Source organism: Anomaloglossus baeobatrachus, chromosome 2 (assembly GCF_048569485.1).
Source record: "Anomaloglossus baeobatrachus isolate aAnoBae1 chromosome 2, aAnoBae1.hap1, whole genome shotgun sequence".
NCBI lineage: Eukaryota > Metazoa > Chordata > Amphibia > Anura > Aromobatidae > Anomaloglossus > Anomaloglossus baeobatrachus.
Window position 1 is genome coordinate 438514279 of NC_134354.1, and position 19825 is coordinate 438534103.

At 62.5% G+C, this 19825-nt stretch overlaps 1 protein-coding gene across 2 annotated transcripts in view; it reads left to right on the forward strand.

The window, feature by feature from the left end:
• Nucleotides 1-18842: 18842 nt before the first annotated feature.
• POR (cytochrome p450 oxidoreductase) overlaps nucleotides 18843-19825 on the forward strand; it is a 438013-nt gene continuing 437030 nt past the window's right edge. Inside the window, exon 1 of one of the 2 annotated variants that reach the window (XM_075336269.1) lies at nucleotides 18843-18932. The gene's annotated coding sequence lies outside the window, so the exon portion shown is untranslated. The remainder of the gene's footprint in view (nucleotides 18933-19825) is intronic. The other variant, XR_012750515.1, reaches the window with a different exon arrangement.

Genomic DNA, 19825 nt, shown 5'->3' on the forward strand with positions numbered 1-19825 from the left:
TACAGTACTGACAGGAGCAGGGGCACAGCCAGCACTACAGTACTGACAGGAGCAGGGGCACAGCCAGCACTACAGTACTGACAGGAGCAGGGGCATAGGGGGGGCCCAGCCAGCACTACAGTACTGACAGGAGCAGGGGCAGAGGGGGGCACAGCCAGCACTACAGTACTGACAGGAGCAGGGGCAGAGGAGGGCACAGCCAGCACTACAGTACTGACAGGGGCAGGGACAGAGGGGGGCACAGCCAGCACTACAGTACTGACAGGAGCAGGGGCAGAGGGGGGCACAGCCAGCAGTACAGTACTGACAGGAGCAGGGGCAGAGGAGGGCACAGCCAGCACTACAGTACTGACAGGAGCAGGGGCAGAGGAGGGCACAGCCAGCACTACAGTACTGACAGGGGCAGGGACAGAGGGGGGCACAGCCAGCACTACAGTACTGACAGGAGCAGGGGCAGAGGGAGGCACAGCCAGCACTACAGTACTGACAGGAGCAGGGGCAGAGGGGGGCACAGCCAGCACTACAGTACTGACAGGAGCAGGGGCAGAGGGGGGCACAGCCAGCACTACAGTACTGACAGGAGCAGGGGCAGAGGTGGGCACAGCCAGCACTACAGTACTGACAGGAGCAAGGGCAGAGGAGGGCACAGCCAGCACTACAGTACTGACAGGAGCAGGGGCAGAGGGGGGCACAGCCAGCACTACAGTACTGACAGGAGCAGGGGCAGAGGTGGGCACAGCCAGCACTAAAGTACTGACAGGAGCAAGGGCAGAGGGGGGCACAGCTAGCACTACAGTACTGACAGGGGCAGGGGCAGTGGTGGCACAGCCAGCACTACAGTACTGACAGGAGGAGGGGCAGAGGGGGGCACAGCCAACACTACAGTACTGACAGGGGCAGTGGTGGGCACAGCCAACACTACAGTACTGACAGGAACAGGGGCAGAGGGGGGCACAGCCAGCACTAAAGTACTGACAGGAGCAGGGGCAGAGGGAGGCACAGCCAGCACTAAAGTACTGACAGGAGCAGGGGCAGAGGGAGGCACAGCCAGCACTACAGTACTGACAGGAGCAGGGGCAGAGGGGGGCACAGCCAGCACTACAGTACTGACAGGGGCAGGGGCAGAGGGAGGCACAGCCAGCACTACAGTACTGACAGGGGCAGGGGCAGTGGTGGGCATAGCCAGCACTACAGTACTAACAGGAGCAGGGGCAGAGGGGGGCACAGCCAGCACTACAGTACTGACAGGTGCAGGGGCAGAGGGGGGCACAGCTAGCACTACAGTACTGACAGGAGCAGAGGGGGGCACAGCCAGCACTACAGTACTGACAGGAGCAGAGGGGGGCACAGCCAGCACTACAGTACTGACAGGAGCAGGAGCAGAGGGGGGCACAGCCAGCACTAAAGTACTGACAGGAGCAGGGGCAGAGGGAGGCACAGCCAGCACTACAGTACTGACAGGAGCAGGGGCAGAGGGGGGCACAGCCAGCACTACAGTACTGACAGGAGCAGGGGCAGAGGGGGGCACAGCCAGCACTACAGTACTGACAGGAGCAGGGGCGGGGAAGCACAGCCAGCACTACAGTACTGACAGGAGCAGGGGCGGGGGGGCACAGCCAGCACTACAGTACTGACAGGAGCAGGGGCAGAGGGGGGCACAGCCAGCACTACAGTACTGACAGGAGCAGGGGCAGAGGAGGGCACAGCCAGTACTACAGTACTGACAGGAGCAGGGGCAGAGGGGGCACAGCCAGCACTACAGTACTGACAGGAGCAGGGGCAGATGGAGGCACAGCCAGCACTACAGTACTGACAGGAGCAGGGGCAGAGGGGGGCACAGCCAGCACTACAGTACTGACAGGAGCAGGGGCAGAGGGGGGCACAGCCAGCACTACAGTACTGACAGGAGCAGGGGCAGAGGAGGGCACAGCCAGCACTACTGTACTGACTGGAGCAGGGGCAGAGGGGGGCACAGCCAGCACTACTGTACTGACAGGAGCAGGGGCAGAGGTGGGCACAGCCAGCACTACAGTACTGACAGGAGCAGGGGCAGAGGGGGGCACAGCCAGCACTACAGTACTGACAGGAGCAGGGGCAGAGGAGGGCACAGCCAGCACTACAGTACTGACAGGAGCAGGGGCAGAGGAGGGCACAGCCAGCACTACAGTACTGACAGGAGCAGGAGCAGAGGGGGGCACAGCCAGCACTACAGTACTGACAGGAGCAGGGGCAGAGGGGGGCACAGCCAGCACTACAGTACTGACAGGGGCAGGGGCAGAGGGGGGCACAGCTAGCACTACAGTACTGACAGGAGCAGGGGCACAGCCAGCACTACAGTACTGACAGGGGCAGAGGAGGGCACAGCCAGCACTACAGTACTGACAGGGGCAGGGGCAGAGGGGGGCACAGCCAGCACTACAGTACTGACAGGAGCAGGGGCGGGGGGCACAGCCAGCACTACAGTACTGACAGGAGCAGGGGCGGGGGGGCACAGCCAGCACTACAGTACTGACAGGAGCAGGGGCAGAGGGGGGGCACAGCCAGCACTACAGTACTGACAGGAGCAGTGGCAGAGGGGGGCACAGCCAGCACTACAGTACTGACAGGAGCAGGGGCAGAAGGGGCACAGCCAGCACTAAAGTACTGACAGGAGCAGGGGCAGATGGAGGCACAGCCAGCACTACAGTACTGACAGGAGCAGGGGCAGAGGGGGGCACAGCCAGCACTACAGTACTGACAGGAGCAGGGGCAGAGGGGGGCACAGCCAGCACTACAGTACTGACAGGAGCAGGGGCAGAGGGGGGCACAGCCAGCACTACAGTACTGACAGGAGCAGGGGCAGATGGAGGCACAGCCAGCACTACAGTACTGACAGGAGCAGGGGCAGAGGGGGGCACAGCCAGCACTACAGTACTGACAGGAGCAGGGGCAGAGGGGGGCACAGCCAGCACTACAGTACTGACAGGAGCAGGGGCAGAGGAGGGCACAGCCAGCACTACAGTACTGACAGGAGCAAGGGCAGAGGAGGGCACAGCCAGCACTACAGTACTGACAGGAGCAGGGGGCAGAGGGGGGCACAGCCAGCAATACAGTACTGACAGGGGCAGGGGCAGAGGGGGGCACAGCCAGCACTACAGTACTGACAGGGGCAGGGGCAGAGGGGGGCACAGCTAGCACTACAGTACTGACAGGAGCAGGGGCAGTGGTGGGCACAGCCAGCACTACAGTACTGACAGGAGCAAGGGCAGAGGAGGGCACAGCCAGCACTACAGTACTGACAGGAGCAGGGGCAGAGGGGGGCACAGCCAGCACTACTGTACTGACAGGAGCAGGGGCAGAGGTGGGCACAGCCAGCACTACAGTACTGACAGGAGCAAGGGCAGAGGAGGGCACAGCCAGCACTACAGTACTGACAGGAGCAGGGGCAGAGGGGGGCACAGCCAGCACTACAGTACTGACAGGGGCAGGGGCAGAGGGGGGCACAGCCAGCACTACAGTACTGACAGGGGCAGGGGCAGAGGGGGGCACAGCTAGCACTACAGTACTGACAGGAGCAGGGGCAGTGGTGGGCACAGCCAGCACTACAGTACTGACAGGAGCAGGGGCAGAGGGGGGCATAGCCAGCACTACAGTACTGACAGGAGCAGGGGCAGAGGGGGGCACAGCCAGCATTACAGTACTGACAGGAGCAGGGGCAGAGGGGGCACAGCCAGCACTACAGTACTGACAGGAGCAGGGGCAGAGGGGGCACAGCCAGCACTACAGTACTGATAGGAGCAGGGGCGGGGGGGGCACAGCCAGCACTACAGTACTGACAGGAGCAGGGGCAGAGGAGGGCACAGCCAGCACTACAGTACTGACAGGAGCAGGGGCAGAGGGGGCACAGCCAGCACTACAGTACTGACAGGAGCAGGAGCAGAGGGGGGCACAGCCAGCACTACAGTACTGACAGGAGCAGGGGCAGAGGGGGGCACAGCCAGCACTACAGTACTGACAGGAGCAGGGGCAGAGGGGGGCACAGCTAGCACTACAGTACTGACAGGAGCAGGGGCAGAGGGGGGCACAGCCAGCACTACAGTACTGACAGGGGCAGGAGCAGAGTGGGGCACAGCTAGCCCTACAGTACTGACTGGAGCAGAGGGGGGCACAGCCAGCACTACAGTACTGACAGGAGCAGGGGCAGAGGGGGGCACAGCCAGCACTACAGTACTGACAGGAGCAGGGGCAGAGGGGGGCACAGCCAGCACTACAGTACTGACAGGAGCAGGGGCAGAGGGGGGCACAGCCAGCACTACAGTACTGACAGGAGCAGAGGGGGGCACAGCCAGCACTACAGTACTGACAGGAGCAGGGGCAGAGGGGGGCACAGCCAGCACTACAGTACTGACAGGGGCAGGGGCAGAGGGGGGCACAGCTAGCACTACAGTACTGACAGGAGCAGGGGCAGTGGTGGGCACAGCCAGCACTACAGTACTGACAGGGGCAGAGGGGGGCACAGCCAGCACTACAGTACTGACAGGAGCAGGGGCGGGGGGACACAGCCAGCACTACAGTACTGACAGGAGCAGGGGCGGGGGGACACAGCCAGCACTACAGTACTGACAGGAGCAGGGGCAGGGGGGCACAGCCAGCACTACAGTACTGACAGGAGCAGGGGCAGAGGGGGGCACAGCCAGCACTACAGTACTGACAGGAGCAGGGGCAGAGGGGGGCATAGCCAGCACTACAGTACTGACAGGAGCAGGGGCAGAGGGGGGCACAGCCAGCACTACAGTACTGACAGGAGCAGGGGCAGAGGGGGCACAGCCAGCACTACAGTACTGACAGGAGCAGGGGCGGGGGGGGAGTCACAGCCAGCACTACAGTACTGACAGGAGCAGGGGCAGAGGGGGGGCACAGCCAGCACTACAGTACTGACAGGAGCAGGGGCAGAGGGGGGCACAGCCAGCACTACAGTACTGACAGGAGCAGGGGCAGAGGAGGGCACAGCCAGCACTACAGTACTGACAGGAGCAGGGGCAGAGGGGGCACAGCCAGCACTACAGTACTGACAGGAGCAGGGGCAGAGGGGGGCACAGCCAGCACTACAGTACTGACATGAGCAGGGGCAGAGGGGGGCACAGCCAGCACTACAGTACTGACAGGAGCAGGGGCAGAGGGGGGCACAGCCAGCACTACAGTACTGACAGGAGCAGGGGCAGAGGGGGGCACAGCCAGCACTACAGTACTGACAGGAGCAGGGGCAGAGGGGGGCACAGCCAGCACTACAGTACTGACAGGAGCAGGGGCAGAGGGGGGCACAGCTAGCTCTAGTACAGTACTGACAGGAGCAGGGGCAGAGGGGGCACAGCCAGCACTACAGTACTGACAGGAGCAAGGGCAGAGGAGGGCACAGCCAGCACTACAGTACTGACAGGAGCAGGGGCAGAGGGGGGCACAGCCAGCACTACAGTACTGACAGGAGCAGGGGCAGAGGGGGGCACAGCCAGCACTACAGTACTGACAGGAACAGGGGCACAGCCAGCACTACAGTACTGACAGGAACAGGGGCAGAGGGGGGCACAGCCAGCACTACAGTACTGACAGGAGCAGGGGCAGAGGGGGGCACAGCCAGCACTACAGTACTGACAGGGGCAGGGGCAGAGGGGGGCACAGCCAGCACTACAGTACTGACAGGAGCAGGGGCAGTGGTGGCACAGCCAGCACTACAGTACTGACAGGGGCAGGGGCAGTGGTGGCACAGCCAGCACTACAGTACTGACAGGGGCAGTGGTGGACACAGCCACCACTACAGTACTGACAGGAACAGGGGCAGAGGGGGGCACAGCCAGCACTAAAGTACTGACAGGAGCAGGGGCAGAGGGAGGCACAGCCAGCACTACAGTACTGACAGGAGCAGGGGCAGAGGGGGGCACAGCCAGCACTACAGTACTGACAGGAGCAGGGGCAGAGGAGGGCACAGCCAGCACTACAGTACTGACTGGAGCAGGGGCAGAGGAGGGCACAGCCAGCACTACAGTACTGACTGGAGCAGGGGCAGAGGGGGGCACAGCCAGCACTACAGTACTGACAGGAGCAGGGGCAGAGGTGGGCACAGCCAGCACTACAGTACTGACAGGAGCAAGGGCAGAGGAGGGCACAGCCAGCACTACAGTACTGACAGGAGCAGGGGCAGAGGGGGGCACAGCCAGCACTACAGTACTGACAGGGGCAGGGGCAGAGGGGGGCACAGCCAGCACTACAGTACAGACAGGGGCAGGGGCAGAGGGGGGCACAGCTAGCACTACAGTACTGACAGGAGCAGGGGCAGTGGTGGGCACAGCCAGCACTACAGTACTGACAGGAGCAGAGGGGGGCACAGCCAGCACTACAGTACTAACAGGAGCAGGGGCGGGGGGGCACAGCCAGCACTACAGTACTGACAGGAGCAGGGGCAGAGGGGGGCACAGCCAGCACTACAGTACTGACAGGAGCAGGGGCAGAGGGGGGCATAGCCAGCACTACAGTACTGACAGGAGCAGGGGCAGAGGGGGGCACAGCCAGCACTACAGTACTGACAGGAGCAGGGGCAGAGGAGGGCACAGAAAGCACTACAGTACTGACAGCAGTAGGGGCAGAGGGGGGCACAGCCAGCACTACAGTACTGACAGGAGCAGGGGCAGAGGGGGGCACAGCCAGCACTACAATACTGACAGGGGCAGGAGCAGAGGGGGGCACAGCCAGCACTACAGTACTGACAGGAGCAGGGGCAGAGGGGGCACAGCCAGCACTACAGTACTGACAGGAGCAGGGGCAGAGGGGGGCACAGCTAGCTCTAGTACAGTACTGACTGGAGCAGGAGCAGAGGGGGACACAGCCAGCACTACAGTACTGACAGGGGCAGGAGCAGAGGGGGGCACAGCCAGCACTACAGTACTGACAGGAGCAGGGGCAGAGGGGCGCACAGCCAGCACTATAGTACTGACAGGGGCAGAGGAGGGCACAGCCAGCACTACAGTACTGACAGGAGCAGGGGCAGAGGGGGGCACAGCTAGCTCTAGTACAGTACTGACTGGAGCAGGAGCAGAGGGGGGCACAGCCAGCACTAGAGTACTGACAGGAGCAGGGGCAGAGGGGGCACAGCCAGCACTACAGTACTGACAGGAGCAGGGGCAGAGGGGGGCACAGCCAGCACTACAGTACTGACAGGAGCAGGGGCAGAGGTGGGCAGAGGTGGGCACAGCCAGCACTACAGTACTGACAGGAGCAAGGGCAGAGGGGGGCACAGCTAGCTCTAGTACAGTACTGACTGGAGCAGGAGCAGAGGGGGGCACAGCTAGCACTACAGTACTGACAGGAGCAGGGGCAGAGGGGGGCACAGCCAGCACTACAGTACTGACAGGAGCAGAGGGGGGCACAGCCAGCACTACAGTACTGACAGGAGCAGGAGCAGAGGGGGGCACAGCCAGCACTACAGTACTGACAGGAGCAGGGGCAGAGGGGGGCACAGCCAGCACTACAGTACTGACAGGAGCAGGGGCAGAGGGGGGCACAGCCAGCACTACAGTACTGACAGGAGCAGGGGCAGAGGGGGGCACAACCAGCACTACAGTACTGACAGGAGCAGGGGCAGAGGGAGGCACAGCCAGCACTACAGTACTGACAGGAGCAGGGGCAGAGGGGGGCACAGCCAGCACTACAGTACTGACAGGAGCAGGGGCAGAGGGGGGCACAGCCAGCACTACAGTACTGACAGGAGCAGGGGCAGAGGTGGGCAGAGGTGGGCACAGCCAGCACTACAGTACTGACAGGAGCAAGGGCAGAGGGGGGCACAGCTAGCACTACAGTACTGACAGGAGCAGGGGCAGAGGGGAGCACAGCCAGCACTACAGTACTGACAGGAACAGGGGCAGAGGGGGGCACAGCCAGCACTACAGTACTGACAGGAGCAGGGGCAGAGGGGGGCACAGCCAGCACTACAGTACTGACAGGGGCAGGGGAAGAGGGGGGCACAGCCAGCTCTACAGTACTGACAGGAGCAGGGGCAGAGGGGGGCACAGCCAGCACTACAGTACTGACAGGGGCAGGGGCAGTGGTGGCACAGCCAGCACTACAGTACTGACAAAAGCAGGGGCAGAGGGGGGCACAGCCAACACTACAGTACTGACAGGGGCAGTGGTGGGCACAGCCAGCACTACAGTACTGACAGGAACAGGGGCAGAGGGGGGTACAGCCAGCACTACAGTACTGACAGGAGCAGGGGCAGAGGTGGGCACAGCCAGCACTACAGTACTGACAGGAGCAGAGGGGGGCACAGCCAGCACTACAGTACTGACAGCGGCAGGGGCAGAGGGAGGCACAGCCAGCACTACAGTACTGACAGCGGCAGGGGCAGAGGGAGGCACAGCCAGCACTACAGTACTGACAGGAGCAGGGGCAGTGGTGGGCACAGCCAGCACTACAGTACTGACAGGAGCAGGGGCAGAGGGGGGCACAGCCAGCACTACAGTACTGACAGGTGCAGGGGCAGAGGGGGGCACAGCTAGCACTACAGTACTGACAGGAGCAGAGGGGGGCACAGCCAGCACTACAGTACTGACAGGAGCAGGAGCAGAGGGGGGCACAGCCAGCACTAAAGTACTGACAGGAGCAGGGGCAGAGGGAGGCACAGCCAGCACTACAGTACTGACAGGAGCAGGGGCAGAGGGGGGCACAGCTAGCACTACAGTACTGACAGGAGCAGGGGCAGAGGGGGGCACAGCCAGCACTACAGTACTGACAGGAGCAGGGGCAGAGGGGGGCACAGCCAGCACTACAGTACTGACAGGAGCAGGGGCAGAGGGGGGCACAGCCAGCACTACAGTACTGACAGGAGCAGGGGCAGAGGAGGGCACAGCCAGCACTACAGTACTGACAGGAGCAGGGGCAGAGGGGGGCACAGCCAGCACTACAGTACTGACAGGAGCAGGGGCGGGGGGGGGCACAGCCAGCACTACAGTACTGACAGGAGCAGGGGCAGAGGGGGGCACAGCCAGCACTACAGTACTGACAGGAGCAGTGGCAGAGGGGGGCACAGCCAGCACTACAGTACTGACAGGAGCAGGGGCAGAGGGGGGCACAGCCAGCACTACAGTACTGACAGGAGCAGGGGCGGGGGGGGCACAGCCAGCACTACAGTACTGACAGGAGCAGGGGCAGAGGGGGGCACAGCTAGCACTACAGTACTGACAGGAGCAGGGGCAGAGGGGGGCACAGCCAGCACTACAGTACTGACAGGAGCAGGAGCAGAGGGGGGCACAGCCAGCACTACAGTACTGACTGGAGCAGAGGGGGGCACAGCCACCACTACAGTACTGACAGGAGCAGGGGCAGAGGGGGGCACAGCCAGCACTACAGTACTGACAGGAGCAGGGGAAGAGGGGGGCACAGCCAGCACTACAGTACTGACAGGGGCAGGGGCAGAGGGGGGCACAGCTAGCACTACAGTACTGACAGGAGCAGGGGCAGAGGGGGGCACAGCTAGCACTACAGTACTGACAGGAGCAGGGGCAGTGGTGGGCACAGCCAGCACTACATTACTGACAGGGGCAGAGGGGGGCACAGCCAGCACTACAGTACTGACAGGAGCAGGGGCAGAGGGGGGCACAGCCAGCACTACAGTACTGGGCAGGAGCAGGGGCAGAGGGGGGCACAGCCAGCACTACAGTACTGACAGGAGCAGGGGCAGAGGGGGGCACAGCCAGCACTACAGTACTGACAGGAGCAAGGGCAGAGGAGGGCACAGCCAGCACTACAGTACTGACAGGAGCAGGGGCAGAGGGGGGCACAGCCAGCACTACAGTACTGACAGGAGCAGGGGCAGAGGAGGGCACAGCCAGCACTACAGTACTGACAGGAGCAGGGGCAGAGGGGGCACAGCCAGCACTACAGTACTGACAGGAGCAGGGGCAGAGGGGGGCACAGCCAGCACTACAGTACTGACAGGGGCAGGAGCAGAGGGGGGCACAGCCAGCACTACAGTACTGACAGGGGCAGGAGCAGAGGGGGGCACAGCCAGCACTACAGTACTGACAGGAGCAGGGGCAGAGGGGGCACAGCCAGCACTACAGTACTGACAGGAGCAGGGGCAGAGGGGGGCACAGCTAGCTCTAGTACAGTACTGACTGGAGCAGGAGCAGAGGGGGGCACAGCCAGCACTACAGTACTGACAGGGGCAGGAGCACTACAGTACTGACAGGAGCAGGGGCAGAGGGGGCACAGCCAGCACTACAGTACTGACAGGACCAGGGGCAGAGGGGGGCACAGCTAGCTCTAGTACAGTACTGACTGGAGCAGGAGCAGAGGGGGGCACAGCCAGCACTACAGTACTGACAGGGGCAGGGGCAGAGGGGGGCACAGCCAGCACTACAGTACTGACAGGAGCAGGGGCAGAGGGGGGAACAGCCAGCACTACAGTACTGACAGGAGCAGGGGCAGAGGGGGGCACAGCTAGCTCTAGTACAGTACTGACAGGAGCAGGGGCAGAGGGGGCACAGCCAGCACTACAGTACTGACAGGAGCAGGGGCAGAGGGGGGGCACAGCTAGCTCTAGTACAGTACTGACAGGAGCAAGGGCAGAGAGGGGCACAGCTAGCACTACAGTACTGACAGGAGCAGGGGCACAGCCAGCACTACAGTACTGACAGGAGCAGGGCAGAGGGGAGCACAGCCAGCACTACAGTACTGACAGGAACAGGGGCAGAGGGGGGCACAGCCAGCACTACAGTACTGACAGGAGCAGGGGCAGAGGGGGGCACAGCCAGCACTACAGTACTGACAGGAGCAGGGGCAGAGGGGGGCACAGCCAGCACTACAGTACTGACAGGAGCAGGGGCAGTGGTGGCACAGCCAGCACTACAGTACTGACAGGGGGCCAGGGGCAGTGGTGGCACAGCCAGCACTACAGTACTGACAGGAGCAGGGGCAGAGGGGGGCACAGCCAACACTACAGTACTGACAGGGGCAGTGGTGGGGCACAGCCAGCACTACAGTACTGACAGGACAGGGGCAGAGGGGGGCACAGCCAGCACTAAAGTACTGACAGGAGCAGGGGCAGAGGGAGGCACAGCCAGCACTACAGTACTGACAGGAGCAGGGGCAGAGGGGGGCACAGCCAGCACTACAGTACTGACAGGGGCAGGGGCAGAGGGAGGCACAGCCAGCACTACAGTACTGACAGGGGCAGGGGCAGTGGTGGGCATAGCCAGCACTACAGTACTGACAGGAGCAGGGGCAGAGGGGGGGCACAGCCAGCACTACAGTACTGACAGGTGCAGGGGCAGAGGGGGGCACAGCTAGCACTACAGTACTGACAGGAGCAGAGGGGGCACAGCCAGCACTACAGTACTGACAGGAGCAGGAGCAGAGGGGGGCACAGCCAGCACTAAAGTACTGACAGGAGCAGGGGCAGAGGGAGGCACAGCCAGCACTACAGTACTGACAGGGGCAGAGGAGGGCACAGCCAGCACTACAGTACTGACAGGAGCAGGGGGCGGGGAAGCACAGCCAGCACTACAGTACTGACAGGAGCAGGGGCGGGGGGGGCACAGCCAGCACTACAGTACTGACAGGGGCAGGGGCAGAGGGGGGCACAGCCAGCACTACAGTACTGACAGGAGCAGGGGCAGAGGGGGGCACAGCCAGCACTACACTACTGACAGGAGCAGGGGCAGAGGGGGGCACAGCCAGCACTACAGTACTGACAGGAGCAGAAGCGGGGGGGGGGGGGGCACAGGCCAGCACTACAGTACTGACAGGAGCAGGGGCAGAGGGGGGGCACAGCCAGCACTACAGTACTGACAGGAGCAGGGGCAGAGGAGGGCACAGCCAGCACTACAGTACTGACAGGAGCAGGGGCAGAGGGGGCACAGCCAGCACTACAGTACTGACAGGAGCAGGGGGCAGAGGGGGGCACAGCCAGCACTACAGTACTGACAGGAGCAGGGGCGGGGGGGGCACAGCCAGCACTACAGTACTGACAGGAGCAGGGGGCGGGGGGGGCACAGCCAGCACTACAGTACTGACAGGAGCAGGGGCAGAGGGGGGCACAGCCAGCACTACAGTACTGACAGGAGCAGGGGCAGAGGGGGGCACAGCCAGCACTACAGTACTGACAGGAGCAGGAGCAGAGGGGGGCACAGCCAGCACTACAGTACTGACAGGAGCAGGGGCAGAGGGGGGGCACAGCCAGCACTACAGTACTGACAGGGGCAGGGGCAGAGGGGGGCACAGCTAGCACTACAGTACTGACAGGAGCAGAGGGGGGCACAGCCAGCACTACAGTACTGACAGGGGCAGAGGAGGGCACAGCCAGCACTACAGTACTGACAGGAGCAGGGGCAGTGGTGGGCACAGCCAGCACTACAGTACTGACAGGGGCAGAGGGGGGCACAGCCAGCACTACAGTACTGACAGGAGCAGGGGCGGGGGGGGCACAGCCAGCACTACAGTACTGACGGGAGCAGGGGCGGGGGGGGCACAGCCAGCACTACAGTACTGACAGGAGCAGGGGCAGAGGGGGGGCACAGCCAGCACTACAGTACTGACAGGAGCAGGGGCAGAGGGGGGCACAGCCAGCACTACAGTACTGACAGGAGCAGGGGCAGAGGGGGGCACAGCCAGCACTACAGTACTGACAGGAGCAGGGGCAGAGGGGGGCACAGCCAGCACTACAGTACTGACAGGAGCAGGGGCAGAGGAGGGCACAGCCAGCACTACAGTACTGACAGGAGCAGGGGCAGAGGGGCACAGCCAGCACTACAGTACTGACAGGAGCAGGGGCAGAGGGGGGCACAGCCAGCACTACAGTACTGACAGGAGCAGGGGCAGAGGGGGCACAGCCAGCACTACAGTACTGACAGGGGGCAGGAGCAGAGGGGGGCACAGCCAGCACTACAGTACTGACAGGAGCAGGGGCAGAGGGGGCACAGCCAGCACTACAGTACTGACAGGAGCAGGGGCAGAGGGGGGGCACAGCTAGCTCTAGTACAGTACTGACTGGAGCAGGAGCAGAGGGGGGCACAGCCAGCACTACAGTACTGACAGGGGCAGGGGCAGAGGGGGGCACAGCCAGCACTACAGTACTGACAGGAGCAGGGGCAGAGGGGGGGCACAGCCAGCACTACAGTACTGACAGAGGCAGAGGAGGGCACAGCCAGCACTACAGTACTGACAGGAGCAGGGGCAGAGGGGGGCACAGCTAGCTCTAGTACAGTACTGACTGGAGCAGGAGCAGAGGGGGGGCACAGCCAGCACTACAGTACAGTACTGACAGGAGCAGGGGCAGAGGGGGCACAGCCAGCACTACAGTACTGACAGGAGCAGGGGCAGAGGGGGGGCACAGCTAGCTCTAGTACAGTACTGACTGGAGCAGGAGCAGAGGGGGGCACAGCTAGCTCTAGTACAGTACTGACAGGAGCAGGGGCAGAGGGGGGCACAGCTAGCTCTAGTACAGTACTGACTGGAGCAGGGGCAGAGGGGGGCACAGCTAGCTCTAGTACAGTACTGACAGGAGCAGGGCAGAGGGGGCACAGCCAGCACTGCAGTACTGACAGGAGCAGGGGCGGGGGGGCACAGCCAGCACTACAGTACTGACAGGAGCAGGGGGCAGAGGGGAGCACAGCCAGCACTACAGTACTGACAGGAACAGGGGCAGAGGGGGGCACAGCCAGCACTACAGTACTGACAGGAGCAGGGGCAGAGGGGGGCACAGCCAGCACTACAGTACTGACAGGAGCAGGGGCAGAGGGGGGCACAGCCAGCACTACAGTACTGACAGGAGCAGGGGCAGTGGTGCACAGCCAGCACTACAGTACTGACAGGGGGCAGGGGCAGTGGTGGCACAGCCCAGCACTACAGTACTGACAGGAGCAGGGGCAGAGGGGGGCACAGCCAACACTACAGTACTGACAGGGGCAGTGGTGGGCACAGCCAGCACTACAGTACTGACAGGAACAGGGGCAGAGGGGGGCACAGCCAGCACTAAAGTACTGACAGGAGCAGGGGCAGAGGGAGGCACAGCCAGCACTACAGTACTGACAGGAGCAGGGGCAGAGGGGGCACAGCCAGCACTACAGTACTGACAGGAGCAGGGGCAGAGGGAGGCACAGCCAGCACTACAGTACTGACAGGAGCAGGGGCAGAGGGGGCACAGCCAGCACTACAGTACTGACAGGAGCAGGGGCAGAGGGGGCACAGCCAGCACTACAGTACTGACAGGAGCAGGGGCAGAGGGGGGCACAGCTAGCTCTAGTACAGTACTGACTGGAGCAGGAGCAGAGGGGGGCACAGCCAGCACTACAGTACTGACAGGAGCAGGGGCAGAGGGGGGCACAGCCAGCACTACAGTACTGACAGGAGCAGGGGCAGAGGGAGGCACAGCCAGCACTACAGTACTGACAGGAGCAGGGGCAGAGGGGGCACAGCCAGCACTACAGTACTGACAGGAGCAGGGGCAGAGGGGGCACAGCCAGCACTACAGTACTGACAGGAGCAGGGGCAGAGGGAGGCACAGCCAGCACTACAGTACTGACAGGAGCAGGGGCAGAGGGGGGCACAGCTAGCTCTAGTACAGTACTGACAGGAGCAGGGGCAGAGGGGGCACAGCCAGCACTACAGTACTGACAAGAGCAGGGGCAGAGGGGGCACAGCCAGCACTACAGTACTGACAGGAGCAGGGGCAGAGGGAGGCACAGCCAGCACTACAGTACTGACAGGGGCAGGGACAGAGGGGGGCACAGCCAGCACTACAGTACTGACAGGAGCAGGGGCAAGAGGGGGGCACAGCCAGCACTACAGTACTGACAGGAGCAGGGGCAGAGGGGGGGCACAGCTAGCTCTAGTACAGTACTGACAGGAGCAGGGGCAGAGGGGGGCACAGCCAGCACTACAGTACTGACAGGGGCAGGGACAGAGGGGGGCACAGCCAGCACTACAGTACTGACAGGAGCAGGGGCAGAGGGGGGGCACAGCCAGCACTACAGTACTGACAGGAGCAGGGGAAGAGGGGGGCACAGCCAGCACTACAGTACTGACAGGAGCAGGGGCAGAGGGGGGCACAGCCAGCACTACAGTACTGACAGGAGCAGAGGGGGGCACAGCCAGCACTACAGTACTGACAGGAGCAGAGGGGGGCACAGCCAGCACTACAGTACTGACAGGAGCAGGGGCAGAGGGGGGCACAGCCAGCACTACAGTACTGACAGGGGCAGGGACAGAGGGGGGCACAGCCAGCACTACAGTACTGACAGGAGCAGGGGCAGAGGGGGGGCACAGCCAGCACTACAGTACTGACAGGAGCAGGGGCAGAGGGGGGGCACAGCAAAGCACTACAGTACTGACAGGAGCAGGGGAAGAGGGGGGCACAGCCAGCACTACAGTACTGACAGGAGCAGAGGGGGGGCACAGCCAGCACTACAGTACTGACAGGAGCAGAGGGGGGCACAGCCAGCACTACAGTACTGACAGGAGCAGGGGCAGAGGGGGGCACAGCTAGCACTACAGTACTGACAGGAGCAGGGGCAGAGGGGGCACAGCCAGCACTACAGTACTGACAGGAGCAGGGGCAGAGGGGGGCACAGCTAGCTCTAGTACAGTACTGACTGGAGCAGGAGCAGAGGGGGGCACAGCCAGCACTACAGTACTGACAGGGGCAGGGGCAGAGGGGGGGCACAGCCAGTACTACAGTACTGACAGGAGCAGGGGCAGAGGGGGGCACAGCCAGCACTACAGTACTGACAGGGGCAGAGGAGGGCACAGCCAGCACTACAGTACTGACAGGAGCAGGGGCAGAGGGGGGCACAGCTAGCTCTACAGTACTGACTGGAGCAGGAGCAGAGGGGGGCACAGCCAGCACTACAGTACTGACAGGAGCAGGGGCAGAGGGGGCACAGCCAGCACTACAGTACTGACAGGAGCAGGGGCAGAGGGGGGCACAGCTAGCTCTAGTACAGTACTGACTGGAGCAGGAGCAGAGGGGGGCACAGCTAGCTCTAGTACAGTACTGACAGGAGCAGGGGCAGAGGGGGGCACAGCTAGCTCTAGTACAGTACTGACTCGAGCAGGAGCAGAGGGGGCACAGCCAGCCCTACAGTACTGACAGGAGCAGGGGCAGAGGGGGGGCACAGCTAGCTCTAGTACAGTACTGACAGGAGCAGGGGCAGAGGGGGGCACAGCTAGCTCTAGTACAGTACTGACTGGAGCAGGAGCAGAGGGGGCACAGCCAGCACTACAGTACTGACAGGAGCAGGGGCAGAGGGGGGCACAGCCAGCACTACAGTACTGACAGGGGCAGGGTCAGAGGGGGCACAGCCAGCACTGCAGTACTGACAGGAGCAGGGGCAGAGGGAGGCACAGCCAGCACTACAGTACTGACAGGAGCAGGGGCAGAGGGGGGCACAGCTAGCTCTAGTACAGTACTGACTGGAGCAGGAGCAGAGGGGGGCACAGCCAGCACTACAGTACTGACAGGAGCAGGGGGCAGAGGGGGCACAGCCAGCACTACAGTACTGACAGGAGCAGGGGCAGAGGGGGGCACAGCTAGCTCTAGTACAGTACTGACTGGAGCAGGAGCAGAGGGGGCACAGCCAGCACTACAGTACTGACAGGAGCAGGGGGCAGAGGGGGGCACAGCTAGCTCTAGTACAGTACTGACAGGAGCAGGGGGCAGAGGGGGGCACAGCTAGCTCTAGTACAGTACTGACTGGAGCAGGAGCAGAGGGGGGCACAGCCAGCACTACAGTACTGACAGGAGCAGGGGCAGAGGGGGGCACAGCCAGCACTACAGTACTGACAGGAGCAGGGGCAGAGGGGGCACAGCCAGCACTGCAGTACTGACAGGAGCAGGGGCAGAGGGAGGCACAGCCAGCACTACAGTACTGACAGGAGCAGGGGCAGAGGGGGGCACAGCTAGCTCTAGTACAGTACTGACTGGAGCAGGAGCAGAGGGGGCACAGCCAGCACTACAGTACTGACAGGAGCAGGGGCAGAGGGGGGCACAGCCAGCACTACAGTACTGACAGGAGCAGGGGCAGAGGGGGCACAGCCAGCACTGCAGTACTGACAGGAGCAGGAGCAGAGGGGGGCACAGCCAGCACTACAGTACTGACAGGAGCAGGGGCAGAGGGGGCACAGCCAGCACTACAGTACTGAGAGGAGCAGGGGCAGAGGGGGGCACAGCTAGCTCTAGTACAGTACTGACAGGAGCAGGGGCAGAGGGGGGCACAGCCAGCACTACAGTACTGACAGGAGCAGGGGCAGAGGGGGGCACAGCCAGCACTACAGTACTGACAGGAGCAGGGGCGGGGGGGGGGGCACAGCCAGCACTACAGTACTGACAGGAGCAGAGGGGGGCACAGCCAGCACTACAGTACTGACAGGAGCAAGGGGCAGAGGGGGGGCACAGCCAGCACTACAGTACTGACAGGAGCAGGGGCAGAGGGGGGCACAGCCAGCACTACAGTACTGACAGGAGCAGGGGCAGAGGGGGGCACAGCCAGCACTACAGTACTGACAGGGGCAGGGGCGGGGGGGGCACAGCCAGCACTACAGTACTGACAGGAGCAGGGGCAGAGGGGGGCACAGCCAGCACTACAGTACTGACAGGAGCAGGGGCAGAGGGGGGCACAGCCAGCACTACAGTACTGACAGGAGCAGGGGCAGAGGGGGGCACAGCCAGCACTACAGTACTGACAGGGGCAGGGGCGGGGGGGGCACAGCCAGCACTACAGTACTGACAGGAGCAGAGGGGGGCACAGCCAGCACTACAGTACTGACAGGAGCAGGGGCAGAGGGGGGGCACAGCCAGCACTACAGTACTGACAGGAACAGGGGCAGAGGGGGGGCACAGCCAGCACTACAGTACTGACAGGAGCAGGGGCAGAGGGGGGCACAGCCAGCACTACAGTACTGACAGGAGCAGGGGCAGAGGGGGGCACAGCCAGCACTACAGTACTGACAGGAGCAGGGGCAGAGGGGGGCACAGCCAGCACTACAGTACTGACAGGGGCAGGGGCGGGGGGGCACAGCCAGCACTACAGTACTGACAGGAGCAGGGGCAGAGGGGGGCACAGCCAGCACTACAGTACTGACAGGGGCAGGGGCGGGGGGGCACAGCCAGCACTACAGTACTGACAGGAGCAGGGCAGAGGGGGGGGCACAGCCAGCACTACAGTACTGACAGGAGGCAGGGGCAGAGGGGGGCACAGCCAGCACTACAGTACTGACAGGAGCAGAGGGGGGGCACAGCCAGCACTACAGTACTGACAGGAGCAGGGGCAGAGGGGGGCACAGCCAGCACTACAGTACTGACAGGAGCAGGGGGCAGAGGGGGGCACAGCCAGCACTACAGTACTGACAGGAGCAGAGGGGGGGCACAGCTAGCTCTAGTACAGTGCTGAAGGGTTAATTCCGCTATTGCAGAGGATTGCAGTGCAGCCTCCGCCCGGCCCTTACACAAGCTGATTACGCACGGTCCCTTTAACAAACGCCCTCACCTCTGCCCTTCTCCTGACGTGACGTCACTCACTAACTCCGCCCCCATTCCACAGGCTCATCCACCCCTACAGGCAGTGCGAGCTCTGTGCGGCTGGCTACGGAAGTGGGCGGTGCTAGGATCGTACCAAGCTTCTTATGCGGAGGGGGGTAATAGTCTGTCAGCTCTTACTTTCTGTAACTCTGTGAGATTCTTTAGCTTTCTTATCATTGTTAATAAGATTTTTTTAGAAAGTTCTTTTTTCATTCACTTTTTCCTATGACCGCGATTTAAATCTCGGCATTGTATAACTGGTCAGTATCAGCCCCCCCTCTGTACACAGTGGGCAGGACCCGAAGTCAGCTGACGCGCGTGTGGTGTCAAGCTGGGCCGTGCTGCTCGTTGTTCTTCTTACCTGGTGGCGCCGCTGAGAAGACCGGAACCGGTAAGTCATGCGGTATCTGTGCGTTACGGTAAAGTGCGGTGTTGGTGCTTGTTGTCATGGAGACGCCGGCGCTTGAGCTCCCATTACGTGTCTGCAGGGTCCTAGCACCGACTGTGGCGAGAATGGGGGGATTCGTGGCAGGTGATAGGCAGACAGTGTGTGCAGCCCTGTGTACAAGGTGGCTATGGAAGGGCTGACCCTGGGCACACAGTAATGGAGGGCATGTGCCCAGGGCGGGGCGCTCAGGAGTGGCAGTGCTGTGATTTCCAGACATATGAACTGTTTCACTAGATAGGGTAAATACATAGGAGGCACTGCCATGGTGTGGTACCTGGCATAGGCACGTGATGTGTACAGGCCTCAGTATGTGCTCCCCTCCAGCGTTACTGACAGTGCCACCTGTACGTACAGGTAATGTACATAGCCGCGGAGTATCCAAACAAGAACGGTGCGTCCGTCATGGGATGTGTGAGCCGGGAACCCTGTCCGTCTGAGAGCACAGTAGGGGAAAAACAAAAGCTGGGGGGGATCACACAAGAAGCTGGTGGAATCACACAAGGAGCTTGGGGGGTCATCACACAAGGAGCTGGGGTCATTACACAAGGAGCTTGGGGGGTCATCACACAAGAGCTTGGGGGGTCATCACACAAGGAGCTTGGGGGTCATCACACAAGGAGCTTGGGGGTCATCACACAAGGAGCTTGGGGGGTCATCACACAAGGAGCTTGGGGGGTCATCACACAAGGAGCTTGGGGGGTCATCACACAAGGAGCTTGGGGGGTCATCACACAAGGAGCTTGGGGGGTCATCACACAAGGAGCTGGGGTCATTACACAAGGAGCTTGGGGGGTCATCACACAAGGAGCTTGGGGGGTCATCACACAAGGAGCTTG